This window comes from Myxine glutinosa, chromosome 1 (assembly GCF_964187855.1).
Source record: "Myxine glutinosa chromosome 1, kmMyxGlut1.1, whole genome shotgun sequence".
In the NCBI taxonomy this organism is placed as follows: domain Eukaryota; kingdom Metazoa; phylum Chordata; class Myxini; order Myxiniformes; family Myxinidae; genus Myxine; species Myxine glutinosa.
The window spans coordinates 175,414,131-175,429,580 of record NC_136261.1 but is presented as its reverse complement, the minus strand read 5'-3'; positions in this window follow the sequence as shown (position 1 = coordinate 175,429,580).

Genomic DNA, 15,450 nt, shown 5'->3' with positions numbered 1-15,450 from the left:
AACAGCATCATTCCAATCACAAATTAATACGATACTATTAATATGACAAAATACAGTAGTTACAAACAGTCGAGGTAAAGATAAATGCCATTCTAATGTGATAACCAATGCAGACGAATCTGCAAGCGAGAAAGTGCGGATACGAAACACTTCGTACAAACAAAACTCAAAATCATAATTGTATTGAGAATTTATGAAACCTCCCACCCACTTTAGGACACCCACCAGGACCCCAAAAGGTTACTCAGGTTTGGCGGGGCTAGACCCAAAACTGAGGGAGTAGTGGAAGGATGGACACTCCTGATTTATAACATAGATAGATATATAATTAGCCCATCCCCTGCGGTTTTGTAATCGTGTGTGTGTGTGTGTGTGTGTGTGTGTGTGTGTGTGTGTGTGTGTGTGTGTGCGTGTGTGGTAACTTTTTTTTATACCATTTGAGCTATTGTCATGAAATTTTCACCAGTTTCATGATGATACAGACTCGCAGATAATATGCCCAAATTAATATTTTTGTCAAAAGGTCAAAGGTCAGCGTCACATAAAACCATCTATTTTCATACAATTGACTTGAAATTTCAATTTACCATTTGAGTTTTGTCATCAAATTTTCAAAAACGCTTAATTTTGATAATATGGACAAGGCAAATTAATAATTTGGTCAAAAGGTCAAATATCAGCATCACATACGATTGACCTGAAATTTAAAGAATTAACTTATCAGGTCACTGAATTTGTTCACCAATCAAATGGTAGGAGTCGATTTTTTTTTTAGATGAAAATGTCAAAGATCAAGGCTGCATAAAATCATCAATTTTCATTTTGTATTTTTTTTTTACTGTTTTCTTTATTTTGAGCATATGGAAGAAGAAGAAGATGTCTGAGTACAAACGGACAAGGAAGGGCTTTTCATTTTCATATACTTTCTAGTTTTGACATTAAATCAATTTCGCACTCAATCAATACAGTTAGTATTTACAATTTACCAGTTACTCAAAGAACTAAAAAGCACAGCCAACCGCGTAACTATTCTATCGATTTTGCAACCAATATAAAAGAGCAGATAGCCTCAAGTAAAGTTTCATCCTTGACCTATGGACTTCCTTAGACCTTCACAGTTACACGTATACATGAACTGCGCATTACATAGCTCCAAACAATACACAACAACATACAACATGCATTTTAAATGTTGCTGGAGCATTTAAATGCTCCAAACAATACATACCATAGTAATTATAATAATCACAAGCTATTGAACTTGCACTCAAATTCTCTGTATTGCAGCTCTATCGTACAGAGGGACAAATGAAAAATCATTCTTACCACCACAATAAGTTTCCAAAAGTGGGTTCGTTTGAGCATTTGAAGAAGCCGATTGACATCGATTATTCGGGGAACTTGAAAGCACTGTAGCGCTTTGAAATGTAGGAGCACTTGGGACAGTTGCTGGAGTTTGTGTAGTTGAAGGTGCTTGAAAAATTGGATCCATTGTATGAGCTTGAGCAGCAGGATAACTTGGAGTAGCTGCAGGAGCCAGAATAGCAGGAGCTGAAGCAGCAGGAGTCGGATCAGGTGAACGAGTTGGGGTAGCTGGAAGAGTGCAAATAGGAGTAGTTACAGTCGTTGAAGAAAATGGAAATGCTGAAGAATCACCGATCTTGGAAGGTGAAGCTGTAGAACATTGGCCATTTGGAGGACTGGGTTCGAGGTTCGAAGTCATAGCACTGTATTTGAGAACGTGTTTATTCTATTGCTTGCTGTCGTGTTCTGCTTTTGACTTTGTTTGCTTGTCTTAATCACCACACTGCTGCCATGGTAAACGTCTCTCTCACACTGAATTATTAAAGTGGTTTCAACTGAGAGATCATGTTCTGGAGAGCAATGGGATAAATGACTAAATTACAAAGACAAGCATATATCCTGCAAAGTTTATCCAAACATGAGTTTTCAACCATTTTTTTAACAAATTAAGCTTGTAATAGATGGAGTTAACAGGAAGTTAAGAACTTCAGCAGTATTTTTCTTGGCCTGATCTAAATTCATGCATTTGTGATATATCTTAATTATTTTCACAAGTACTTTTTCCAACAAGTTTGTGATTGGGATATTTTCATTCTATTAAATTGAAAACTATTAGTAAAATATATTAATAGAACAGTATGATACATTAAATGCTCGTGATTATTGATGGGAAACATTTTAAAAAAATCTTTATTGTGCATTCTGTCCAAGTTAGAGACGGTTAATCTCGTCTTCCTCTTCTTATTATTATTATGACATTATCTTCTATCTTCTCTTTATATATATCATTATTATTATTATTATTATTATTATTATTATATATATAAAAGAAAGTTTTTGTTTGTTTGTCTGCACAAGCTAATGTCCTGAACGGTGAAAGATAGGAGGAAACCTCTAATACCAAAAATGTTGGGACGAGCCCCGGGAAGGTTTTAGGCGCAGTGGCGAGACCGGTCGAGGCCCACCTCGGCCAGGACGGGCCTATTTCACAATTAAAAGCTGAGCTGAATTATAGTAGTCAATCGTCTACGGCCACGAGTAAAAGCTGAATTATAGTAGTAAATTCATTCAAAAAAAACTAAAAATGTCGGGACTGGCCCGGGAAGGTTATAGGCTAGGTGGCGAGGTCGGTCGAGGCCGCTTCGGCCGGGCTGAGCCCATTTCGCAATTAAAAGCCGAGCTAAATTATAGTAGTCAATCTTCTACAGCACACGAGTAAAAGCAGAATTATAGTAGTAAATTCATTCAAAAAGAACCCGGGCAACGCTGGGTGCTTTCGGCTAGTGTTTTATAATTTTTATCATCCCATCACTCTATCTGTAGGCCGACTTGTGTATGTGTGCTGTTGCCATGGCCCATACATTTATTTTCTCTATGTAATTTAAAGAGAAGTTTGTCTCTGTGATGGAAAAACAGTAAACCAACCCATAAATATATCTGGGAGGTGAGAGGGGGAGGTGGAGAGGGTAGGGGTTACATTCCTGGTAAATGCCATAATATTCAAAACTGTGATAGATAAATGCAAGAGCCTATGGGAAAAGGGAGTTAGGTTCCCGGGCTTCGAGACAATATGGAAGAAGATTGGCGGCAGCCAAAAATATACATATCACGATTGAAATAAACATGTAAAATAAATATAAATCAGCTTTACATTGAAATCTCCTGCTGCATTGAAGCGGATTAAACATTTAACATGACCCCTCCCTTCTGTAATGTGTCTAAAGCCCACACCATTCCTCCCCTATTAATCTCTTAAATCGTTTCCCTTTGTAATCTGTCAGTGTTTCTTTTATTAATCATTCTGCATCTATGTAAACTAGTGAGTTATAAAAAAAAACAACACTTTTGTCCATCGTTTTGCAGTTCTGCACCATTATTAGTGGTGCACGAGAAACAACAAATAGCTCGAGGTGCGAGATAGCCGTCATAACTCAGCTCAAAAACTGATTGGTTGAAATTGAGCCTTGTGATAACTAAATCACTACATGGAGAATTTGTCCATGATTTGTCAAAAACACTACAGTTAAGGGTTTACTGCTAGCTCACATAATAAATAAATAATGGTGATTGCTACTCATTAGATATTTGGTCACTGAAGCCAAATGTTTGAGATCAAAAGGTCAAAGCAGGTCAGATAAAAGCATCAATTTTCAGTCTATTAACTTAAAATTTGAACAGGATTTGCATATTGTGGCACATAATTGATTCACCAAAACTCAGAACGATTGATTTAGTCATTTTGTCATGTCAATCGTTTCCATGACAACAATTTCACCCCATTATAATCAAATGGGACCTTTTGTGAAATTATTATTACCATACCTCAAAACATTTTTTTTTAATATGTCAAATTCAAAGTACACAGCTTATTGATGTACGTTTGAATTTTGTAGTACATGAATGAAATGAATAAATGATCGTTTTAAGGCCATTTTCCCCGCTAGAGCGGGGGTTAGTCCCCCCCCATGACAAACATGGTTCCCTGTTTGAGGCAATGTTTTTATGGCCGGATGCCCTTCCTGACGCCAACCCTTGGTCGCCTCTTACGATGCGCAGGGATACGGTGTACCTATTCTAAATCTGGGTACACACCGTGATCATTCATCCCAGCAAGCTGGTACTCAATTTGCCAACCTCGGAAGGATGACAGGTTGAGTCAACCCCTCTGGCGTTAATTCAGCGATCGATCGGGATTCGAACCCAGGATCCTAGGATCCCAAGCCGGCACCCTAACCGCTAAGCCAACACCAGGCTAATGAAAGTACAGTACATGTGGGTAGTATTTGGTCAAAATTATTCAATGCTCAAGGTCAAGGCCATCCATAAGATGTAAAACACATACTAGGCCGGATTTACAAAATGTATATATGCCAAATTATATGCATAACAATTGATCATGTAAAACACTTGGTCAAATTTTCGAAATTGTTAAATTGCTATTTCCATGGCAACTATTGTTTACTTGGATTTTGCAAGCATCGTGCATAGCAGGACATCTTCCTTACTTTCAGTTTGTTGACTATTGCAAATTCAACGAGTCTGTCTTTGGTCATTCTAGCAAGGCGGCTTTGGGACATGGAATGTAGGGACAATGACAGGGAGATCAGGAGAAGTGGTGGAAGTATTGGTCAGAAGAAGAGTGGACATATGTTGTGTGCAAGAGACGAGATGGAAGGGAAGTGGTGTGAGAATGGTGAAGGGTAGGCAGGGACAGAAATACAAGTTTGTGTGGCAAGGGTGCCTGGAGGGCGTGAATGGTGTTGGTGTCCTGTTTTCTGAGGAGTTTGTAGACAGTGTGGTGAGTGTGACTAGAGTGAGTGATAGGTTGATGATGGTGACAATGATGATTGGAAAAGCTCTTGGTGAACGTCATCTCGGGATATGCTCCGCAGGTTGGTCGGAGCGATGAAGAGAAGGACAAGTTCTGGTGTGCGATAGAGAAGCTGATGGAAAACGTGAAAGATGAGGAAGTTGTTGTGGTAGGAGGAGACCTAAATGGACATGTGGGAAGGAGTATGGATGGTTTTGAGGGAGTTCATGGGGGTTACAGATATGGTGTGAGAAATGGAGAAGGTGAAAGCTGATTTGTTGATTTGTAATACTCAGTTCCAGAAAGAGGATAATAAGCTTGTTACATACACGTCAGGTGGGTCGACGACAACCGTTGACTACCTGATGGTGCGTAGGCGAGATAGGGGTCACCTCTGGGACACAAAGGTGATCCCGGGGGAGGAGGCTGTTTCACAGCACCACTTGGTTGTCTGCGACATAAGGGTGAAAGGTGCGAGGAGAGCTCGGCGGGTGAAGTACCAACCGAGAATGAAGGTGTGGAGGTTTAAAGTGGTGACAGTAAGGGAGGCATTAAAAACGAGGCTGAGTAGGGTAGAGGATGATGTGGTTGAGCTTGAAAGTGGTTGGATGTCAATGAAAGCTAGTCTGTTGGGAGCCGTTGGTGAGGTATGTGGATGGACAAAAGGACCACCGAGGCACTCGGAAACATGGTGGTGGGATGATGAAGTTGGAAAGAGGATTGACGAGAAGAGGAAGAAGTTCAAGGAGTGGCAGAAGGCGAAGGGTAAGGGAGCAGAAACAGCAGAGCATGGAAGTTATAAGGCAGCCAAGAAGGCTGCAAAGAAAGAGGTAGCAAAGGCGCAGGAGGCATGTAGGAAAATGTTCGGAGAATGCTTGGATTCGGAAGAGGGTCAGAGAGCAGTATTCAGGATTGCAAAGCAGATAGCGAAAGAGACGTGTGATGTGATGGGGGTGAGTTGCTTGCTTGGATGAAGTGGGACAATTCGTTGTGGACCCAGATGGAATTAAAGTAAGATGGAAAAGATATATGGAAATGCTGTTGAATACAGAGAATGAATGGGATGGCAACATAGAGAGTAACCCAATTTTAGGACTGGCAGAGAAGATAACTGAGAAGGAAGTTGAGGAAGCGATAAAAGCAATGAAGAGTAGAAAAGCGGAGGGCCGACAGGAGTTGTGGGAGATATGTTGAAGGCAGCAGGAAGTTGGGGTGTGAAGAGAATGACAGAGATCTGTAATCTGGTGGTGAAAGAAGGCCGCATTCCAGTGGATTGGGAACCGAGTACCCTCGTCCCTCTATACAAGGGGAAAGGTGACCCTCTGGAGTGTGGCTCGTACCGAGCAATAAAGTTATTGGAGCATGGAATGAAGGTATTGGAAAGGGTGTTGGAGAGGAGGATAAGGAAGAAAGTGAAGATCGACGAAATGCAGTTTGGATTTATGCCAGGAAGAGGAACGACAGACGCACTTTTTATTGTGAGGCAGTTGCAGAAGTATATGGAGAAGAGGCAGAAGTTGTTTCTTAGGTTTGTTGATCTGGAGAAAGCATTCGATAGGGTTCCACGCAAAGTATTGACATGGGCATTGAGGAAGTTAGGAGTGGAGGAATGGTTGATCAGAGTCGAGATGGCAATGTACAAAAGAGCGCGCACAGCTGTAAGGACGAAAGATGGGAACAGTGGTGAGTTTGAGGTGAAGGTGGGAGTGCATCAGGGGTCGGTACTAAGTCCACTACTATTTGTAGCTGTGATGGAGGTGCTGGCTCAGAACGTAAAGGAGGGTTTACCGTGGGAGTTGTTGTATGCAGATGATCTGGTGTTGATTGCCGAAAGTATGGATGGACTGAAGGAAAAGATGAACAAGTGGAAGGAATGTATGGAGACAAAAGGTCTGAAGGTGAATATCGGAAAGACGAAGGTAATTGCAAGTGGTAAAGCATGTGGTGAGGTGGAAAGAACTGGGAAGTGGCCCTGTGCTGTGTGCAGGAAGGGTGCCGGAGTGAACTCCATTCAATGTACAATGTGCGCTGAGTGGGTTCATCAAAAATGTCGTGGTCTGAGAGGGTCATTAACCAGTGTGGCAGCTACATTCAAATGTAAGGTGTGCACAGAGGGAGCTGCAGATGGAGGAAATGTTGAGTTGGATCTTGGAGATGGCGTGAAGCTGGAAGGTGTGAAAACATTTTGCTACCTCAGAGACATGCTGAATGGAGAAGGTGGATCAGACTCGGCAACGGTTGCTAGAGTGAGATGTGCATGGAAGAAGTTTCGGGAAATGAGTAGCGTGCTGATGAGGAGGGGAGTGTCGTTGAAGCTGAAGGGAAAGGTGTATGCTGCATGTGTGAGAAGTGTTATGATTTATGGGAGCGAGACATGGGTAATGAACGTAGAGCAGCAACGAAGGTTGGAAAGGGTGGAAATGCGAATGGTTCGATGGATGTGCGGAGTATCGTTGAGAGAGAGGAAGACAAATGATGAATTGCTTAAGATGATGGGAATATAGCGAAATATGATGGGAATAGAGCCTGTGATTGATGCTGTGAAGAGGAACAGGTTGAGATGGTTTGGTCATGTGTTGAGGAAGGATGAAAGTGACTGGTTGAGAAGAGTGATGGAAATGAATGCAGAAGGAAGTAGAGGACGGGGAAGACCGAGAAAGACTTGGCTAAAGATGGTGGAAGAAGAAATGCGGGCAAGGTGGTTAACAAGGAGAGATGCAGACAATAGGGCAAGATGGAGAAGATTGTCATGGGGATCGCAAGGCTAACCCCCGCTCTAGCAGGGAAAATGGCCTTAAAATGCATGTTGTGTTGTTGTATACTCTTTTTATTTACCGCGAATAAATGTACAGGTGACATCTACATCAGTTTAATTCCATGCATTTTTGACTGTTTGGTGTTGATGTTTTTCCAATAACTGTTGTTATATAAAGACCTACTGAGCACTATATGTCATATCTGTGGGTAATATCCTATGTTGAATTTCAGTTTCCCCTACTGGGATCTCGTTGTACTATTTCTGGGTGACTATCCTTTTAACATTAATCACTATGACGTGAGGAACATTAATGAAACATTTGGCACTTTTGTCCACCAGGTAACGCTATTTCCAAAATATTTCATTAAGCCACCTTACTCCTCCTTGTGCCCATACCAAAGTTTCCCATTACTTATTCCTCTCCATCTTGCTTGTGTCTAACTTTTTCATTGAAGTCACCCATTATTATTAAGTTGTAAAGTGCTTTTGATGCTTTCAGCATTTATTTTGCTTTATTATACATTTTTCCACTTTATCATCATCCTGTGCTAAGGTTACTGTGATACTTGGATGAGCTCTCCTTGTATTTCATATTTAGTTTCAGTGCAATTTGTGCCAGATGCGCATTGATGTCTTTTACTTCACTTATATACCTTGTCCATCTCTTATTGATAATGACTCTGCTGTGCTCTTAATTTCTGTACCTATGTAGTGGAACTAACGACCACTTTTAAATGCTGAAAGATTCTCTCCTCGTTCTAACTTTCAAGGTTTTCAAGGGTTATTTTCATACTCTGTACAAGGGTAAGTAAAACGAAATAACAATTCACATTTGTGGGACAGAGTATAGGGGCATTTCCAAAAAGCTTACGCTTGTAGCTACGGTTTTATGATGTTGCAGGTTCCTCCTTTTATTGTAGCTGTCTATAATTTAGTAGTAGAGATTTAAAACATTACACAGAGCAATTCTTAAAGTCTGTTGGCCCATCTAAACCCAAGGATTTTAGCACCCCTGAATGATCTGCAATGATTACCTGGCGCTAGGGAGATGTAAACTCAGACATATTAATACAGGATGAGGCCGAGCCTCCACACCTGCCTCATAGAGATTGGAGGGAACTTATATTTCGTAGTGTTCCATCTTCTAGATTGACTGCCAGTAGTAGGACAAAACGGGTTCTAACTTCTAGTAATTTAAAGTGTTGGCTCTAGTGACAAAATAAGTCTAAAATATCAGACCACCTTCACTGGTAGAGTTGAAGAAACTACTCCCTCTGAAAGACGCATGTGATGGTTCTCTTAATGATATTAATACATTGGACAAAGACGGAACATCTCCATGGGCAACACACACACACACACACACACACACACACACACACACACACACACACACACACACACACACACACACACACACACACACACACACACACACACACTGAGACCTGGAAGAGCTCTGTTACACCTCCCACCCCTGGTGTGAAGGGGTGGGAGGAAGGGGTGTGAAGGGGTGGTGGTAGGAAGGGGTGTGAAGAGGTGGGAGGGAAGGGGTGTGAAGAGGTGGGAGGGAAGGGGTGTGAAGGGGTCAGAGGAAGGGGTGTGAGGAAGGGGTGTGAAGGGGTCAGAGGAAAGGGTGTGAAGGGGTCAGAGGAAGGGGTGTGAAGGGGTCAGAGGAAGGGGTGTGAAGGGGTCAGAGGAAGGGGTGTGAAGGGGTCAGTGGAAGGGGTGTGAAGGGGTCAGAGGAAGGGGTGTGAAGGGGTGGGAGGAAGGGGTGTGAAGGGGTGGGAGGAAGGGGTGGGAAGAAGGGGTGTGAAGGGGTGGGAGGAAGGGGTGTGAATGGGGTGGGAGGAAGGGGTGTGAAGGGGTGGGAGGAAGGGGTGTGAAGGGGTGGGAGGAAGGGGTGGGAGGAAGGGGTGTGAAGGTGTCGGAGGGAAGGGGTGTGAAGGTGTCGGAGGGAAGGGGGTGTGAAGGGGTCGGAGGAAGGGGTGGGAGGAAGGGGTGTGAAGGGGTGGGAGGAAGGGGTGTGAAGGGGTGGGAGGAAGGGGTGTGAAGGGGTGGGAGGAAGGGGTGTGAAGGGGTGGGAGGAAGGGGTGTTCTACCACACACTGCTGTGTACACAGAGGAGAACAAAGAAATGAACCCTTACCCTTGCTATTTTAAAAGCACAGACTCCCATCTCTCTTACACGCAACATTTTTACAGTGGCAACAACAGTGACTCCTTACTTTAAAGAAACACTAAAATACATAATATAAGATGTTCTAAAGCAAAAAGGCAAATATTCTGTACACACCATCTAAGGCCTGCATTTAACTATTACCCCTTACTTCAAAAACGAATCAATATTTTTGATCTTCCATTTCTTTTGGTTACAATGAGCAATTTTTATTCCTTTTGATTTAGCACATTCACACTTACTGCAGTTATTGCCAATACATGAGGAGTGGAAATTAAATTTGTGGACTGACAAAAATCAATAACTGTGAATAAAGAACTTTAAAAATCATCTCCTTTCAAAAAATTTGAAAGAATGCGTCAACGCAATACTTCAACAATAATTTAAACTTTAACCGAGTTATTATTCTTTTTTACTTTTATGTTAAGACTGATAACACTCATATGAGTACTTGAAATGGACAATTTCAAAGATGTGTAATATTTGGACTTTGTCACTCTCATTTTGTCACATCTCCTTGTTTGAAATGTGAAAAGTTATCTCCTGGTAATCGTCAAAATTAATGTATTCTTTGAACAATTTAATGGAAGTCAACTGCTGCTGTCACATGAAAGTCAGATATACAGGCCTCGCCCAAAAACATTATATTTTATGGGTTTTTTTTTTTTCATTTTGTTGATTGAAGCTATTATAAAACAATAAAATGTGTGAAGGACTAAACCATTAAAGCCTAAGTCACACATAGGCGGATATTTTGGCGACTACTGGCGATTGCCGGCGATCAAGATTTTTCGGCGACTACTGGCGATTTTGGGCGGTCAAATATGGTCAGGCGGCAGTATGGCGACTGCAGGCGGCCACATTGCGACTGCATTGCGACGACGCCCCGAGTGGGATGGCGACTGTTGAAGATCGACGACGACTGCATTGCGGATGCACGGCGGCAGCGTGGCGACAGTCTGGCGGCTAGATTACGACCGATGGCGGATCGCGGCGACTGCATTGGGGCCGGGTGGCGGTTTACTCCGACGTCCGCAAGACTGCAATAAGACCGCCGGCGATTGGAGACGATTCACACAACTTTTAAAATCTTTATTTCTCTATTTTACATTTCACTTTATTCATTTCAATGATGTATGACATGAAGCATAAAGATGTTTGATGTACAATAACAAAGGGATCTCGCGAGATCTCGGAGACGGTGGGAGGGATTTTCGAAGCTCCACACGGTCTCCACGTTTTTCGAAGTTAAGTCTGTTCACAATTGTATTTTGTCGAAACTGTATTTATCTTTCGGTGTGTGAAGTTATTGTGTGCAACTTTGGTTGTTTCTCGGTGTTTATCTTTCATAAATTGATCGTCTGTTTGCCGTGTCGCGAGCAAGGCCTTTGCCGCGTCGCGAACGATTTGAAATCGAAGTTAAGTGATTGTTCCCATTTGTATTTTCGTTAAAACTGTATTTATTTATGGTGTTGTACGTATATTGTGCCCCGACGAAGATTTTTCGGTGCAAATCTTTCATACCTGTATTGAAAATCGTGTTAATTCGTGTCGTGTCTTGAGGCCTTGTACAGTGTGCACTGTACAACCTTGAGGCTTTGTTTTTCTCTCAGCGGTCCGTCGTTTGTGATCCAATAACTTTCGTTCTCTGTATTCCCAGTCTTTTCACCCATAGCCTACTTCCTTGTGTAGATCTCAACTCAAAAAAAAAAAAAAAAAAAAAAAAAAAAAAAATTCCCTTCTCTGTTCTCATTCGTTTATTCATTCTTATTCGTTCGTTCGTTCTTCGACCACGTGTTTCTCCCCCATTTCCCCAGATAGTTTTCACTCATTAACCTTCAATGTTTACACTTTCCCCTCAAGTTATGTATTCCGTCATATTTTATAACACCTTTTTCTTCTTCTTCTTTAAAAGGCTGCTTTCGACTTGCTCACCAAATCAATTCATCCCAAAAAAAATATCCATCTCCTATAGTGCCTTTTTTCTACATTCCCTAAACTCTCCTGCACTCCATCCTCCATCCAGCGTCCTTAAACGTATTTTTAACTCGAAGGTCACAAGAAACTCATTTTGCAATAAATGTTCGTTTCCCATAAATCGTACACTTTCAAAAATCCAATCTCACCCCTCCCCTCCAAATCTTCCCCATAACCCCTCCCCTCCAAATCTTCCCCATCACCCCTCCCCTCCAAATCTTCCCCATCACCCATCCCTTTCAAATCTCCCCCCTTGCCCCCTCCCTCCTAAACTACCCCCTCACCCCTCCCCGCCAAGACGCCCCCTCACCCCTCCCCTTCAAATCTCCCCACCCTCATTGCTTCTCAATTTCCCCCCTCTCACTCCCCCTCCTCAAAGCGTCCTCCCCGCTTCTTCCCCCTTCAAACTCTCACCTCCATCTCCCCCAACCTTCTGCCTCGCTCTTCCCCCTCCTCAAATAACACCTCATTGTGGCTCACCCAATCACCATCAAACCTTTTGTCCGCCCCATCCTTCCCTTTCTCCGAGCTATTCTGAAATCTCTGACACACCATCAACAGCTCTCCCTACCTCTTCCACCTCTTCCACATCTTACCCTACCCCTCCTCCCCCCCTGTTCTGTATCTGATGCTCCCCCTTCCTCTTCATTAACGGTATGGACCTCAAACATCCGGGGCCTTCGTTCAAACTTAACTGATCTCTCCATACAGGTTGCTTCTGTCAAACCAGATGTGATCTGCTTAACAGAAACTTTCCTCCTTTATGATGTCTCTGATTCCATAGTATCTCTCCCGGGCTACTCCCTCCTCCGGTATGATAGACCTGAGCCTCGTCCTGGAGGCGGGGTTGCTATCTTTATCAAAAACTCTTCCTCACTCGCCCTGCACTGCACTCTCTCCACCTCACCCCCAGGAATACCTCTGGCTACGGCTTCCCCTTCGCTCCCACCTCTTGTTCATATGTGTGTTGTACCGTCCACCAAACAGTGATGACTCCATCTACATCTCGCTGTCTGATGATATGGACCAACTTCTATCTACTCATCCCAACTCTCTCTTCCTCATATGTGGTGATTTCAACTGTCATCATGCCAGTTGGCTTGGTGTGGGTACCTCTCTCACCAGCCATGGCTCCTCAGCAAAGGACTTCTGCGACTCACTGGGACTGACACAATCTGTCAATTTCCCGACCCGGATCTCAGTCAACGGAACATCTTCTCTTCTGGACTTGGTTATGACTAACTTCCCTGAAAATGTCTGCTGCTCTTCTTCTCCTCCGATCGGATCATCTGATCATGTCCTTGTTAAAGTGGACATCTCTCTGACCATCCTCAGGGAGCCTGCTCAGCGTCGACGAGTCTGGCATTTCACTCAGGCCAACTGGCACGGTCTTCAAGCAGCCATCAATCATCTGGACTGGTCTCCCATCTCTACCACCTCTGACATCAACTCATCCTGGGAATTCTTCCAAAGTAAATTGCTCTCTCTCATGCACAGATTTATCCCATCTCGTCTTCAGTTGTCATACCCTTCCTCCCGACCATGGTACACGGAATCTTGTGGTGAGGCTGTTGCCCAGAAACAACTTGCCTTCGTCTCCTGGAAAGCAAATCCAACGGAAGGAAATCTCATTTCCTTTCACAAAGCCCGAAACAAGTGTGTGTCCACCCTCAGGAGAGCCAGGAAACAATATCTCTCCGTTCTCAAGACCGAACTCTCTTATCTGTCTCCCTCTTCCAAATCCTGGTGGTGTCTGGTCAAATCCGTTTCTGGTGTTTGTTCCCCCTCCATCCCCTCCCTTACCTCAAACGGCTACACAGCTGACTCCGCATGTGAAAAAGCTGAATGCCTCAACTCTGTGTTTGCCTCTAAATCTTGTGTCCCAAACCCATCCCTCTCTGTACCCACCATACCCAGTCGTACCCTGCTGCTCCTGGACTCCGTGTCCTTTCCTCCTGACAAGGTGGAAAAGTTTCTGTCAACCCTCGACTCTGATTCTGCAACTGGACCCGACGGCATCAGCCCACGGGTCCTAAAATCCTGCTCTGCCGCTCTATCTCACCCTCTCTCTGTTCTCTTCACCCTCTCTTTTGCTCAAGGTCAACTGCCATCTGCTTGGAAATCAGCCAACATCACCGCTTTGCACAAAAAAGGTGCAAAAACAGATCCTAGCAACTACAGACCAATCAGCCTTCTCCCAATTATCAGCAAAGTCATGGAATCCATCATTGCTTCGGATATGAAATCTTTCCTCTTCTCCAATGGCTTGATCTCTGATCATCAATTTGGTTTCAGACCAGGTCACTCTACTCTGGACATGCTGCTTCTGCTGTCTCAACAATGGATGGAGGTCCTCAATGCCAAACAGGAAATTAGAGCTGTCTCCCTCGACATATCACGTGCCTTCGACACGGTCTGGCACCCCGCTCTGCTCACCAAACTCTCCTCCTTTGGTATCCATGGAAATCTCCACGCATGGCTGGCGGACTTCCTCTCTAGTCGTCGTCAACGTGTGGCCCTGAATGGGTTTCTCTCATCTCCTCTTCCTGTTCAGGCTGGAGTTCCCCAAGGCAGTGTTCTGGGCCCCGTGCTTTTTCTGGTCTTCATCAATGATCTCTCTGACTCTCTCGAAAATCCTCTCCATCTCTTTGCTGATGACTCCACTCTCTGCCGCTCCATTCCTCTTCCCTCAGATCGGCAGTCTGCTGCCTCCTCACTCTCTGAAGACCTGGACAAAATCACAGACTGGTCAAACAAGTGGAACATGTCTTTCAATCCTGACAAATCTCACACTCTTACTATGTCTCTCCGAAAAGATCGACTGGACAACCCTCCCATCTACTTTCTCAACAATCCTCTCCAAGAAGTTCTGTCGCTCAAGATTTTGGGTCTCACTATCTGCCATGATCTTTCTTGGGAAAACCACATTTCCAAGCTGGCCTCCAAAGCCAGTCGCCGACTGGGCATCCTCCGTCGTGCGAAGTCCTTCCTCGGCACACCTGAGCTCCTCACCACATACAAGGCTTTCATCCGCAGCTCAATGGAATACTGTTCTCCCCTATGGGCCGGTGCTCCTGCCTCACACCTAGCTCGGCTTCACGCTGTTGAAACCAAAGCTTTCAGAATTATTGGAATCTCCCGCGATGAAGCTATCTCTGAGGGCCTTTCACTCACTCACCGCAGGCAGGTAGGTGGTCTTTCTGTCTTCTACCGACTCCTCTCCGGCCTTGCACCCCCAGCTCTCTCTGTGCTCTGTCCCCAAATATTCCTACAGGTCGCACAAGATCTGCCAGCAACCCTCTGGTGGTTAAACTGCCGAAATCTCGGCTCTCTGCTCACCTTCACTCTTTCATTCCTCTTTTCTCCCGCCTCTGGAACAAACTCCCTCACTCCCTTCAATCCCACTCCTCCCTCCAGGTCTTTAAAACAGCTGTTCACCACCATCTCTTATCTTCCCCCATCCAAAACCTTGATCTTTTCTACCCCCGCTAATTCACCCCAGATCCACCTTGTTTGAAATTCCAACTTCTTTCCTGGAAGTCCTGGCAGTGTCCATATGTTTTATACCTCTCCCACCGCCCCCTTCCCTTGCCCCCCCCCCCCCAAAGCCCTCGGCCTCTCTCAGACCTCTCGATGTCTCCATGTCTCTCGGTCCCTGCTCTCAAATGTTGTGTTTGTGTCCTTCCCCCTCTCTCCCCATCT